The sequence below is a fragment of the Pristis pectinata genome, chromosome 27, assembly GCF_009764475.1.
Source record: "Pristis pectinata isolate sPriPec2 chromosome 27, sPriPec2.1.pri, whole genome shotgun sequence".
In the NCBI taxonomy this organism is placed as follows: Eukaryota; Metazoa; Chordata; class Chondrichthyes; order Rhinopristiformes; family Pristidae; genus Pristis; species Pristis pectinata.
Window position 1 is genome coordinate 26847885 of NC_067431.1, and position 15242 is coordinate 26863126.

The 15242-nt window shown below is 41.3% G+C and overlaps 1 protein-coding gene across 7 annotated transcripts in view; it reads left to right on the top strand.

The window, feature by feature from the left end:
• Positions 1-15242, top strand: part of LOC127583556 (neural cell adhesion molecule 1-like) — a 435935-nt gene that overhangs the window by 408001 nt on the left and 12692 nt on the right. The gene's annotated exons all lie outside the window — the stretch shown is intronic.

Consider the following 15242-nt stretch of genomic DNA (forward strand, 5'->3'; position numbering starts at 1 on the left):
CTAAGTAGGACTCAGGAGGTGAGGAATGGAAGGTCGGCACACCATGCCCACTGAGCCTCTGGATGAGTGGAGAAAGAGATGGAGCTTGACATAACTAGTTACTGCCCTTCTTGAAAGGCCCCTTCTATCTTCCCATATGCCATTAACTTCACAGCCTCAAAGTTAGTTTCATGGTAATTTACCATTGAAAATACTGGTGAAACCACAAGCATTGGTGCCAGAAGCTTCATGCTGGTTGTCAAGAAAGATATTCAAGACATGGTGCAGGTAATAAGAATTTTAAGACAAGTCTAAGACCAGAGGGCATAACTTTATGGTAATAGGTTTGGAGGAGATCTGAGGAAGAAAGTACTGGCTGAGAAGGTGGTGAAGGCAGGTACTCTCGCAACATCGAAGAAGCATCCGCACAAGCATTTGAGTTGCCAAAGCACAGCAGGCTATGGACCAAGTGCTGGTAATTGGTATCAGTGTCGGTAGGAACGTGATGGTCAGCATGGGGATAGTGTGCATTATGACTTCATGAGATGCTGATTTCCTGTTTAATGCTAAAACGACTAGGATGCAGCCTGGGGACCAGTGATGGATAAAAGTCAAGCAGAGACCTTGGGGCATGCCACAGCTGACAGAAAGAAGAATACCCCACTGTACTGGACAGATTCGGAATAGAATTGAGGCATCAGTGTGCAATAGGACCATCGTGTGTAGCGGGACAGTGATTAGATGCATCAGAAAAGTCATGATGACAAGAAGCAAGGGAACCTTGGTGTTGAGAGCAGGTGGAGACCAAATGTCATTTGAACAAAGACCAGCAGAGAAGATGAACATTAAAGCTGACAGAGATTTCAAGGACAAACATTATAAAGCTTAGCAGAGACCCAGCACGATGACCTGTAATAAATGAAAATACTGGAAATAATCAGCAGGTCAGGCAATGGCTGTGGAAAGAGAAACAGTTATTGCTTCAGGTCATAGACTCTTCATCAGAAGTAGGAAAGAAAACAGGTTAGTGTTAGGTTGCAGAGAGATTGGGGGAAGGATGGATGGGACACATGGAAGATAGCTGAGAGGCTGAAGCCAGGGTTGCAGTGATGGTCAGCAATTGATAATGCTGCCTGGTTGATAGATTGATGGGCACAGTGAGAGAAGAACCAACAATGGGGCATTTAAAAACGGTGAAATGCAAGTCAGAACTGCAGGAAATGCCTAGCAGATCAGGAAGTGTCTGTGGAGAGAGAAGAACTGAGTTAATATTCCGTGAAAATGAAAAGAAAAAGTGAGAAACTTGGACTCAGACTGTCTGTGGCTTCCTGCAGTGCTTCAGAGCATCCCCGTGTGGGCTTGAGGAGCAGCACCTGATCTGCTATCTGGACACATTTTTGGCTTCTGGACTCAATATTGAATTCAATTTCAGGTGACTGGCTTTCTCTGTTTGAATCAGAACTGGCCAGTTCTGCTGTAGGTTATCCATCTATAATATTAACTCAGTTTTCATTAACTTATCAACCAGATGGCTTTATCAACGGCTTATCACCAAGGCAGCCCTGACCCCACCATATAGATATATTCCCTCAGTCCTATCCTGCCCTCTTTCACCCGCTCTGCAACTTCAACTTATTTTGTCTCTTCTCACTTTCTGATGAAGGGTCTTTGACCTGAAATGTTAACTCTGTTTCTCTTCCCACAGATGCTGCCTGACTTGCTGAATTTTCCAGCATTTCCTTTTTTTTGTTTTCAGGTTTCCAGCATCTGCAGTCTTTTATTTTCAATGACTGTCAGTAGTTGGTTTAAGGGATGGGTGAGCTTCAGTCTGCACTGGGCTGCGGGTCTTATTCCTGCAGTTCTCTTGCGTCCAGCCATCACTTCAACTGCATTGCCACATTGTGCGGACAAACTCCACTGAAGTAAGCTTCAGTGTTAACTAAAATTAGGAAACAGTTCCTGGCCACCTGAATTCTGTCTCTGGTCGTTCTCTCTGTCCACATTGACTTGTAAATCGGTTGTTTATTGATGGAACTCTTATGGTATGAATCATACGAGGATATAAAGAAAAAGACTGAGAACCAACTGAAGTATTTGTGCTACATCTTAAATGGTGAATGAACCAGCCAGCACAAAGGAATAATTTATTTGACCACAATCACTATCACAGCTGATGCAGATGCATCTGCCCATAACAGTACTGGCATGAGAGCCTGCCACATGGTCCGTGTGGAGAACATAGTGTCACCAAGTGTCAGGCCATTGACCCCTCTCAGCCTCTGATCCCCAGCAATGCAGACACCTATTTCCTTTGCATGCAATTAAATGACAGTAATGTTGTCAACTGCCCTGCTTTCTCTTATCTACAAGAACCAAGACAAATCCAACCAATTCTGTCAGCCCAAGCAACATTAGCAAAGTGATGCAAGGATGTTTGTGGTTGTCATAAGCCCCAGAAGGACATCAGCGTTGCTATCATGTGGCTCCTCCCTACACATATTGAAGTCAGGACCACACAACACCAGACCCCATTACAAAAAATGACAAAAGATATTTGGTATCAGAGCAGCGTTTGGCAGAATGTGGCATCAAGTAGCCCAGATAAAACAAAGTCACTGGGCATCAAAGGGAAAAGTTTCCATTAGTTGGAGAAGTACTTCCTGCACAGGAAGATGGTTATGGTTATTTGAGGTAGGTCGTCTGAACTTCAGGAGATCATACCAGAGGCTCTTCGGGATAGTACTTGAGACTTAATTATCTTCAGCTGCTTCAATAATCTCCAGAAGTGGAGATGTTTACTGATGAATGCGGTGTTAAGTTGCACTCATATTCCAACAGTGATTGAAATAGTCTGTGCCACATGTTGGAAGTGCACAACATCCAAGCTTGTGCTGCAAAGCAGCAAGTATCATTTGTACCAGTCGGTTTTTGTCAATGATGATCTCAACATGAGAAAGTCCAGCCATGTCCTTTTAACATTCAGTGGCATCATCATTGCCACATCTGAGTCAACATCGGGACAAGATATGCAAATGTTGTGCTTACTAAAACAAGGCATGGTCTGTCTATTTCTGTGATGAACAGCTTGCCTAACTCCCCAAAGTTTCCACCACTTAGAAAGGCGAGTGAGGTACATGATGTAATTTTCTCCATTTACCTGGATGGGTTCAGTTGCAACAACTCACAATAAGCTTAACACAGTCTGAGACAAAATAGCCCACAGGAGCTGCAATCCATTCACCACCATAAACACTAGTGCACATGACAGCAGTGTATATGGTGTACAGAATGCTCTGCAGCAACTTGCTTACATCCACAGATCAATTTACTGGTTACCACAATAGTTAAATAATGCAACATGATTCCCACTGGGTTAGAAAATGTATATATTTTGGCATCTATTAACATCTGGATTGATTGAAATTGAATCCATTCAGAGTGAGAGAACTGTAATAAAAGAATTTTATGCAGTGCACTTGGTTAATCGGTACTGTCAAGATGTCTTTGATAGGCTGTTTAATATCCTGCTTTAAGCCAGCATTTTATGCTTCTTTATAGAAATTTAGCAAAACATTCATCATGGTCTTCAAAAGCAGAGCAAGATCAGTGATAGCAATGACTTAAAATGTAGCCTTTGTCTCCACAGTAACTTTCACACTGTACATTTTCCATTAACATATTCCCCCAAAACCAAATGCAAGTTATCCAGAAATATTCTTTGAAGTGCGTTTTTGTGGATGCAACATTTTTTATTTACATGTTTCACGTTAGGAAGGGAAACTGTGTCTGACTTTTTACAGTTCTACCAAATGGACTATTGAAGCCTTCCAGTGATGTAACCCAGTGTTTTGTTTCGGTTAGTGTTGACTTGAGTAGGTCAATGGCAGGATTCTGGGCAGTGTAGAGGAGCAGAGGGATCTGGGGGTTCATATCCACAGATCCCTGAAAGTTGCCACACAGGTGGATAGGGTAGTTAAGAAAGTTTATGGGATGTTAGCTTTCATAAGTCGTGGGATCGAGTTTAAGGGCCGCAAAGTAATGATGAAGCTTTACAAAACTCTGGTTAGACCACACTTAGAGTACTGTGTCCAGTTCTGGTTGCCTCATTATAGGAAGGATGTGGAGGCATTGGAGAGGGTGCAGAGGAGATTTACCAGGATGCTGCCTGGATTAGAGAGTATGGATTATGAGGAGAGACTAAGGGAGCTAGGGATTTACTCATTGGAGAGAAGGAGGATGAGGGGAGACATGATAGAGGTGTACAAAATATTGAGAGGAATAGATAGAGTGGACAGCCAGTGCCTCTTTCCCAGGGCACCAATGCTCAATACAAGAGAGCATGGCTTTAAGGTAATGGATGGGAAGTTCAAGAGAGACGTCAGAGGGAGGTTTTTCACCCAGAGAGTGGTTGGTGCATGGAATGCGCTGCCGGGGGTGGTGGTGGAGGCTGATACGTTGGGCAAGTTCAGGAGATTGTTAGATAAGCATATGGAGGAATTTAAGATAGAGGGATATATGGGAGGAAGGGGTTGGATAGTCTTAGGAGTGGTTTGAAGGTCGGCACAACATGGTGGGCCGAAGGGCCTGTATTGTGCCTTAATGTTCTATGGTTGGTTCTATGGAGTGCTAAGGTGCCTTGTAATGAAGGTGAAGAGTTTTGTTTGTGGTCTGTTCTGTTCTTCAGTCATATCTGGGTTGGTAAATGAAGAACACAGGCCTATACATTGTTCAGAGCCACCCTCTTTATTAGATCACTTATCCAGCCTAGACCCTACATTTGGGCCAATTCTCAGTGTAAAGAATAAAACAGCACTTGGAGTCTGCAGGTGATTCCACATTGATGACACCAGAAAAGATTAAATGTTACATTGCTCCCCCTTTGGGCACTTTCATAGAATGCTTTGATCAGAGTTGTCTAAATAAAGGGATAAAATGATAATACTGTCTTGCTTTTAGCACACACCGTTCCTTATTGAAATATAATTACCTCAGCAAAATAGCTTGTGCTTAGGTAATGATTGAGAGTGGGATGTTTTTATTGCATTTGAACAAAGCTGGAATAGCCAAAGCTGAACTATAGGGGTCAACTTGTTTCATGAATGGACTTTCATTGGAAAATAGTCAGATGAGACAAAAGGCTTTCTGAAAACTTTTGTTTGAAAGGTTATTCCTTTTGCCTAGTGCTGGTTATATTTAAGCATCATTGAATGACAGATTTTGTAAAAGAGAGTTGAGACCAGTTTGTTTATATCAGGTAAATATGAACAATCCCATTGGTTAGCATTCACAGTAAGTCTGATAACTTAAATTGCCAGTATCAAACTATTTCTTATTGTAGATCTATTTATTAGGACTGTGAACTATTTCTGATGGTTTGTTTGATAGCAGTAGCATTGAATTGCTAGATATTGTGTACATAACATTATAATAGAAAACTAAAAGTTGATGGTTTTAGGTATATACAGTATGGAGTAAGTATCCTAAAATCACATCATAAACCTTAATCTTGTGTTATAAAGGTAAGTCATTGTTGCTATCAAAATGCAGTACTCGAGATCAAGATGGTACTGGAAGATATGATGCTTTCTTGATCCCCTTTAACTGCCTCAGCTGATCTCAGAGTACAACAATTTCGTTCGGTTATATTTGGTTAAAATTATGTTAACCTAGGTTAGATCATTAAAAAAACTCTTTACTCACTATCCATACAAACGTCCATTACAGAAAAGGATTGATATTGGCAGCATCCATGAAAATGAGTTTGGAGTGAGACTTGTGTGGCCAAGGAGCTTGGTCTTTGAGCATCTTTTAAAATTATGGAGAGAAACAGCACACAAACGGGTCCTTCAGTACACCGAGTCTGTGCCTGTCCAATGTTCCCTGTAAGGTAGTGATGAGCAATCTTGTCCTACCATTGCAGTGCTTCATGTGGCTTTTGGTTAAGTCTGGTAAAATTACAAGGTTGGAGGAACACCAGGACTTGTTGATGGCAGGATGGAATGTGATTTGCAGGGTGACATCGAGATACAGAACAGGGGGTTATAGTGTTTGCCAGGAAATTTACAAATTAAAGGTTTTCTTTTAAAAAGGGAAGTAACAAATATAGGTTGTCCAAAAAGCTTATGTTTTAAAGGTAAATATTCAGTCCTATTAAACAATTCAAGTTTGTCCTTTGTTTCTCATGAAGTCGCCTAACGTCTTGTTAAATAATCCCATGAGTTGAAGCTTGGCCCTCCACTGTATGGGTTTTATATGTAGTACTAGTACTCTGCTACTGAACTCAAGTCCACTGACCAGTGAATTTTAGATGCATAGTTCAGTCCTTCTACGTTATTTAGCGTATACAATCCAGGAAGGATCTACGTTGTTTCGTCATAGAAGTACTTTGAAGCAGTTCTCTACAAAACTGGACTCAAGTGATCTTAGCATTATATTATTCATCAAAGAAATGAATTATCTCAAGAAATGATGGTTGGCAAGCATGCATGTTGGAATTCCTCATCTGCTTCCACAATGATAATTTTGTATCTCAACATTATCAAACTATTGCAGCCTCTTCAATTACTGAATGACAGTTCTACGTTAACGTTTGTCATAAATTCCTCACATTTTCGTGTTGTGCTTCATTAGCAATAATATTGGGTATCTTTGTCCTTGAAAACACTTGGTGTTTCTGTGGCTTTTCATAATTAACCCAATTTATAAAAAAAAAACTTGATAAATGAGGATGCAAGAACGTTATGAAAGGAATAACTCAATTTTGAGGTTTTGTCAGAAGTTTTCATTTGATTTTATTGTTTAAGTACAGGATGCTAATATTGGAGACGGCAATCTTCTGCAAAATCATGCCTGCTTTCGGACTGTTGAGGAGAGTGAGCTCTTGTTCTATAACCTTAATTTTGTTGCAGGGATTTTGGGTTCATGCAGATGTAAACGAAATGGAAGTGTTTCATTTAATGTCAACTGTGTATGTTGTCAAGTTACACTCTTTATTACAAATTTCAGTCTGTTCCAGACACCATTCCGTTAGGCAGAGTGAATGAATTACTCAAGATGTGGAATCTTCTGGTTTTCATCTGTGACGGTTTAATACTTTGCTTATAGAAACAAATAAGCTAATGAGGAGTTACTGTAGCTCCAAATTGACATGCGCACTCCTGATGGGAAATGTTACTTGCGTTTTTATGGTGGCAAAGTTGAAGAGGACAAAGATGGAAATAGAAAACTGAGTTAATCTCAGAAACTGGAAATCTAAAGAACACCAAGGTGGCCCAGATTATTTATTCCTGACTTTCCCTCAAATCTGTTCCCATTCACATCCCATTGGAATTGTTCGCCTCCTGTCTCCAACAATGAGGAAAGAATTGTGGGAGAAGGAATTTTCTGGCCTCTGATTCAACTTCTTGTGGGGTAGAAAATTAATTGTCTGATGTATGTGCTAAACACATCAGTGGAACCGGTTTTAGTTATGGTTTCAACCTACCACACCACTGCATTGTGAGTTTAGTGCATACAACAGAGGGTAATTTTTTGGCCTGTTATTTTAGGGATTCAGTCAGATAGGTATTAAGTTCCTGTACTGGTAAACTGGGGACGTAGATGAGTAATCTATAAAATATGAGTTCAGTTCTCACAGCGGTGGTTTTGAATATTGTTGTTAAACTGGTGAAAGTGAATGTGAAGCTTTTGGATTTTTGTAACAGTTCTTCCACTCGCCAATCTTTCGGGAAGGAGTCTTTCCTGCCCTTTGCTTGTCTGGCTTATACATTCCCCCATTACTTCATTCCTTCTAAGTGGCTGGGTACTCGGTTGTATGGAAGCCACTGTCAGGACTGTGGGAGCGCTGCCACCACAGAGACAGCAAGGGTTCAATGAGCGAGCCCAGCATCATCTTCCCAGGACAGCTAGACAGAGGCGTGGAAGCAATTAAACCAGGGACTCAAGGGGATTTTGCTTACAGCTCAAGGATGTTCTTTAAATAGCTGCATACTGTAAGTGCTTCACTATTAGGAAACAGAATGAGGTGGCTATCTGAGTGGATCTGGAGCATAACTTGTTAGAACCTCAAACCCAGGTGGCAGTGTTAATGTGCTATGTAGTATTGGTAGCAGACTATACTCTGCCTCTCTGCATCTGAAATCCAGCTCCATAGATTTCAAGGCTTTGGAGTCAGAGCATGCCTCACTGCTGATACTACATACTGTGTTCAGGACTGCCATTCCCAGGAGAAATCTATAGAATTAAATTTTACAGGTTTTATTTAGAGACTTAATAGCAGTCAGACATTAAACAGTCGAACTCAGCAGAGCGAAGTATGATCGGTACAAGGACGTCGACAGGACTGGTCAACTGTAGTTATGAGGAAAATTTGGATAGGCTCATGTTGTTTTCTGTGAGGGGAGATTTAATTGAGGTGCATAAAATGAGAAGCTTGGGTGGAGTAAGTAGGCAGAACATATTTCCATTAGTGAAGGGGTTATAAGATTTAAAGTAATCGGTAAATAGGGAATGAGGAGTGTTTCTCGTCCAGAGGACGGTGGGGTCTCGAACTCGCTGCCTGAAAGCAGAAACCCTCACCTTATTTACACCATGCTTGGATGTGTATTTGAAGAGCCGTGATCTTCAGAGTAATGGACCATGTGCTGGAAGTCGAGATTGAGCTGGGTAGCTGTTGTTTAACCAGTACAGACAGAGGGCCAAATGGCCATCAGAATCAGGTTTATCATCTCTGACTTACATGACGTGAAATTTGTTGTTTTGCGGCAGCAGTACAGTGCGAAGACATAAAATTACTTTAAATTACAAAATAAATAAATAGTGCAAAGAAAAGAATAACAAGATAGTGTTCATGAAATCTGATGGTGGAGGAGAAGCTGTTCCCTAAATCATTGAGTGTGGGTCTTCAGGCTTCTGTACTTCCTCCCCAATGGTAGTAATGTGAAGAGGGCATGTCCTGGGTGGTGAGGTTCCTTCGTGATGGATGCCGCCTTCTTGAGGCACCGCCTCTTGAAGATGTCCTCGATGGTGGGGAGGGTTGTGCCCGTGATGGAGCTGGCTGAGTCTACAACCCTCTGCAGCCTCTTTCAATCCTGCACGTTGGAGCCTCCGTACCAGGCAGTGATGCAACCAGTCAGAATGCTCTCCACTGTACACCTGTAAATATTTGCAAGAGTCTTTGATGGCATACCAAATCTCCTCAAACCCCTAACGACATAGAGCCGCTGGCATGCCTTCTTTGTGATTGCATCAGTGTGTTGGGCTCCACTTGTGCTGTTAAGTTTATAATTCTGTTAAAAGGGGCTACATCACTGTCCGGAAGGAATTTTAGTCCAAAGTTCTGTGGTGATGGGCGTACTGCTGGAGAACAGTCTCATCACTTCAAGTTGACAAAACAAAGTAGAGATCCATTTGTTTCATCAAACAGGAGAGAAATCTGTTTTGTAAGATCCTAACCACAATCCTCATAAATATGATTCACAGGAAATATTGGTGAAAGGTTTTTAATCGAGTAAATAGTTAGAATGGAATAGACAGACAGTTTCTTCACTGGAGACTGGTACCATGTGAACGAAACAGCTTCAAAGGCTTCAAGCTGAGATTGTCATTGCAAGGTGAGACCTGTCACTTTCTATTGGAAAGCCCCTACCCTGCTCTAAGTTGGCTGGGAGCCTGCTTCCCAGCAGCAGATAGTCCCCTGCACCACCCTTGATCAGTGAGCTCTGAAGACTGGTAACAGGTCAGTGGGAGATCCAGTCAAATGTGATCGGTGCCCCGATTGTGACTGTTCAAAGCACGTTGACACCTTGTACCACTGAGCATCACCTCATCTAAGTGGTAGAACATTAGAGTTGATGTGTCCCACTGTACACAAGTTGTATAGTAGGCAGATAGAACTTTACTTATTGCTCACTGTTGCTTTATTATCAGAAAGCGATCTGGAGCGGACACAACACAAAACATGGGTCCTGCACCACAGCTTCATGGTTGGAGCTAAAGTTTTATTGCACTAAATACTTCCACTGAAATTGTATAAACAATGTATCATTCCCACAGTTGGGTCTGTTAATTAACTGCCCTCCAAGATAGTGCAATTTCTCTCCAAACCAGGGTAAGATTCAGTTGTGAGCGCAGCCAGATTATGGTGCAGATTTAACCATTTAACATCAAGCACTGAAGTGCTATGAGAGACATCCAGACTGAGCAGAACAAGTTACATATTAATCCTCGATATGAAATGATAATGTTTTTAGAGGTGCACCGATCATGTTTTGGCAGTTGTCAGAGTTTTGACAGGCAGTATTTCATCAAGTCTGAATGTGAGAATGCAGGAGCTAAAGAATGTTTTAATCATCCTAATTTCTTCTGCTCCGTGTGCCAATAAAATGTCGAAGTTCCGTTGGTGGGACTGGAATTGACTATCTGAAACTTCAACAAGAATAGAAAATGCAGGAAACTTGCTGAACATCTGGGCAGCAATTGTGCCCGGAGGTTGGATTGCACAAATGTTGATGTGTTAAATGAGTGTTTAACATTGACATTAAAGCAGAACATGAGGTCGGCAAAAGCACTGTAAAATCGTGGCACCAATGGTGTGAGAAGGTGCAAGTGTAATTCGCGTCATTTGGCAGGTTAAACCCAACTTTTTACAAAGAGCAGAGCAAGAAATTGGATGGAGGGAGGGGAAGGTTCAAACAACATGCCATCTAAGCTGCAGTTCAATTATAGTGATATAAAGGGTCCAAGTGCTATGGTCAATCCACTTGGGTCTGGAGTGAACTGGGAGCAAAGATGCTCACTCCATATTATGCCTGATATTTCTATTGAAGTAAAACTCATTTGAAATGATGACTACTTAATTAAACATAAAAGCATTGCCCATTTAAATCATACAGCTTTCATTACTTTGTGATGTACCTGTTGAACTGTGGACTATTAATACAGTTCCTGAATCGTGACTTTTGATCCATGTTCCATTAAACAAAAGTGCTTTGCATGTTGATAATTTCATTATATGCACAAAATATGACAGGGAAATAGCATTAGTGCCTGGTACAATTTTCCAATGGGTGAGATTTCATCATAATATGCATGCAAATACTACAAAACAAGACCCAAGTTACATGTTATGTGACATTAACGCATAAAATTGGGGACAAATAGATTTTCTCTCATCCAATATCTAGGTATTAATATTACAGAGTCAACACAGCATCAGTGGACCAAATTGGTCTTGTTCAGTGCTGGAGGGCTCTATTATCCAATCATTACCGCATTGCTGTTTAGAGAGTTTGTTGTGCGCAGATTGCCAGCTGTATTTTCAACACTGCAAAAGTGACTACACTTCATAAGTACTCCATGGCTGTAAAGTACTTCAGAGTGTTTGAGGTTGCTGAATCAGAATTTAAAACACAAACATTACATTGTTAATCAAAACGAGTTGATATGGGTCAACTGCAGGAGATTTGACATCAATTTTGCAAGCTCAGGGGTCAGGCAACCCTTTATGTTCATCGGCTAGTGAAACAAGCCATGAGTGAACAGAACAGGATTGGTAGAAGGTCACCATTTTATACTTTTCAGTACTTTAGCACCAGCACTCAAGTATGTTAATGAAGTTGGTATTGTTCAAGGATTGTTAAGGTTGACTTTGAGGCAAATCAGAACACAAGTGGGGCAACTTGAGTCCGTGCAGAAAATGAAACAAGATGTTGATACTGCAGTAACCCACTGGAGAGAAAGCCTGAAGACTGGGTGAGCTCGCATTTGCCTGCAATACTGGGAATCCAATGCAAGATTGAAATCCACCAGTGAAACCCACACAAGGTTTCTCTGGAGACTCCCAACTTAGCATATGCCCGATTATTGACATTCAGCCAAATTTAAGATAATCACCTTCAGTGTCTAACAGTCATTCATAGTTCATAACTATTGCATTTGAGCAATTTAATCAGTAGATTTAGCACTTCCTAATGAAATACAATGTTGTTGGTGAATATTAGTTGGTCCAATTTAAACATTATATTTGAGTTGCATTGCATTTAAAGGCAATTTAAAAGTAGCAGTTTTAGCGTTGGAGGAAGCCTTGGCTTTAGATTGAACCAATTAGTTCTGCCTTCTTGATGTTTCATTTCACAGAAAGGAAATAGTCATTCTCAGAGTTAATAAGAAGAGCACCAAGAGATGGGTAATGGGTCAGAACAAACAAGGGTATGTGATTTCCTGTGTTAATGCTCTGTATGGTCGCCTGGTCTCCCTTAGAGTTGCTGGAGTGGGGAAAAAAACATCAAATTGCCATGTCCATGCTGCCTAATGGTGCGTTTGGAGGAGGTAATGGAGCATACAGGCTCTGGAAGTATTGAGTCTGGCGCAGACAGCCTCCCCACTGATCACTTTAATTTATCGGAGGATCAAAATTATGTGGTTCAGAATTTCCTTGCAAATCTAAATTCTTGGTCTAATTGAAAGTCTACATCTTCACCCGCATCAAACCGTTGCTTAATTTTAATCCAAATGTTGAATCATAATACATTTCAGAATGCTGGAAGATACAATTGGAACGCATTTAAATATGCTGCAGTGGCCTCTGGGGAGATAACATTAGATTTCATTTCCCTTTCAAAACTGTACAAATTCACCACCAGAATTGCCTCACACAGTGTGGGTATAGCTGCAATTTCAATCAGACGGCTTAATGTACAACTCGCTTTGCTACATTATTATGTTATCTACGTGGCTTCTGCGTTTCAGTTTTTGTACAGGAACCCCACCAATAAAAATTCTGAAAGTCAGCAGTTATTTTGCTTATTTAATCAGGAGCCTGGACGTTAGACAATACATGGGGTTCATTCAGTTGTCAGCTTGTTGAATCTGTTAAGTTTTTTTAAGTCATTCAGCAGCCTTTGCTAGTATTGTAAGTTGCTGCTAGTGAGTTTTGGTCTGTGGCTAAGTTAGGGCAGATTTGGAAACACAAGAGACGAGGAAAAGTGTGCGACAGTGGAAGGAGGCGAGAACTGGAAATTCACAAGCTGAACTGGACGAGAAGCTGCAGAAATCACCTAATACATTGAAATTTTACAACTGACCTAAAATATATTGGGATTCAATGTGTCAAAGTTCAATACAGAGAGCTGGGAGTGGGTTTTGTCATGTACTTGGGAGTACATTGGAAAAGGAAAGGTGTACTTTACAATCTTCTCTCTTCGAAACATTGAAACTGCCCCTTGCATTCAGTTGTGCCCACTCTGCAATGTCTGGAGCTTGACCTCCAATGCAAACTCATACCACACTTACATCAGATACATTTTGTTTCATCTTTATTCATCCATGGGATGAGTCACTGGTATAGTTGTCACTTATAACTTAGAACTGCCCTGCAGCTTTTGTTTCCTGAAGAATATTAGCGAGCTAGCCAGTGGTTTCATCATCTCCATTACTGAGATTAGCTTTTCATTCCAGTTTAATGAACTGGTTAAATTCACCAACTGCCATGAACCTTTCAACAGATCGCTCATCATTATGTAGTTGTTGTGCTACTACTTCAGTTCCATTTCAAGCATTCTCAGCTGAATTAACGAGCAACACATTATTCTTACCATTCAAGTGGTTTGCTCAATGTATGAGAGAGTTAACCGGTTATAATGATTGGTTACTTCCACAAAAAAAAATGGGATTGCAGTAGAGATCAGAACACATTCTGATGGAATAGGGATGTGGAGGTCTGGGTGTGTTTATATGGGACACAAGAGCTTTGTGTGTAGGCAATAATTGAAAACTGTACAAGAGCTGAAGGGTTTCCTGAGCCTCCATAAAGATAAAGCGGGCAATGGGAGTGTTTGTTCACATCGGCGTGAGAGAGCAAAAGCAAAACTCTGGAAATACTCAGCAGGCAGGCAGGATCTGTGGAGAGAGAAACAGGGCTAATGTTCCAGGTCAGTGACTTTTCATTGGAAGTGCAAAACATTGGAGATAAATCAGCTTTAAGGTGCAGAAAAATAGGGGAATGGAAATCAATCGGGAAATCCTGTAAGGAAGCATGGGAGAGTTCATTGTTCTCTTTTTGTCAAATGAGTTGTCCACTGAGATTAAAAAAAATATTAGACCGAGAGCCTTGAGCACGAGTGAAGCTGTGGAATTGGAGGTCAAACAATGCTTTATCCTCTGGAGATATGACTATGGTCAGTATTACAATTGTGATTGAAAATTGGAGCAGAATGAGAGAGTCCACAGCTCAATATTTAACTGGTCCCATTGAGATTTTGGTGATTGGTGATTTCCCCCTCTTCCCCCCCCCCCCCCCCCCCCCCAACCACCAGAATGTTGACGGTGGTGAATTGGCAATGGTATTGCCATATAATGTCAAGAGAAGTAGTGTGAGCTGATGAAAGAGTCAATGTTGTGGGTAAGGGCTTGCCAAGAGATGTCTGGATGGTCTTCCAGAAGGTATTTGAAAAGTCTGAGAATTAACTGAAACAAGAGTGAACAGAAATTAAGGTGCCTTCATAAAATGTCAGAAAGATTCTTATTTCTGTAGTGCTTTTTACTGGCTCCAGAATTCCCAATGTGTGAAAGCGTTCACACTTCCCGAAGTCTTTACACTTAATAAAGTTTCCTTCACTAGGAGTTTATTCTTTCCTGTAACATAGGAAATGCAGCAGCCAGTTTGTGCTGAGCTTTGGCCCTACAAACAGCAAGGTGATAATGGTCAGGAAGTCTGTTTCATTGTGATATTGATTAGTGGCTAAATAATGGTCACAGTAACAACACTGACTACTCTGGCCTTCCTCAAACATTGTGGCATGGGCTACCTAACAGGGCTGTTAGTGCCTCACTTTAATATTTCACCCAAAGCTGGCTCCTCTGACACAGCAGCACTCCTTCACTGATGCTACATTGGAGTGTTAGCTTGGACTGAGGGAATTAGTTAAGGTGTTGGAGGCAGGTAGTATGCAAGAATGGATCACTTTGTGTTGCCAGTCAATCTGGATGGAAAATCCCTGGTGCAAGATCAGACAGTTCTTGTCCTAAAGAGGCAACAGCAGCCTTTGAAGCCAGCAACTGCTCCATCAAAAACAGAAGATGTTGGAAAAGCTCAGCAGGTCAGGCAGCATCTGTGGAAAGAGAAGCTGCTTTCTCCAGCTGTGGTTGCTCTGTCAAAGTAACAGTAGGCAGAATCATCATTACTTGGATAGTTCATCTGGACATCGCTTGCAACTGCTCAAATGAGGAGGAGGGACTGGTGGAGTGCGTAATCTTTACCTTCACTC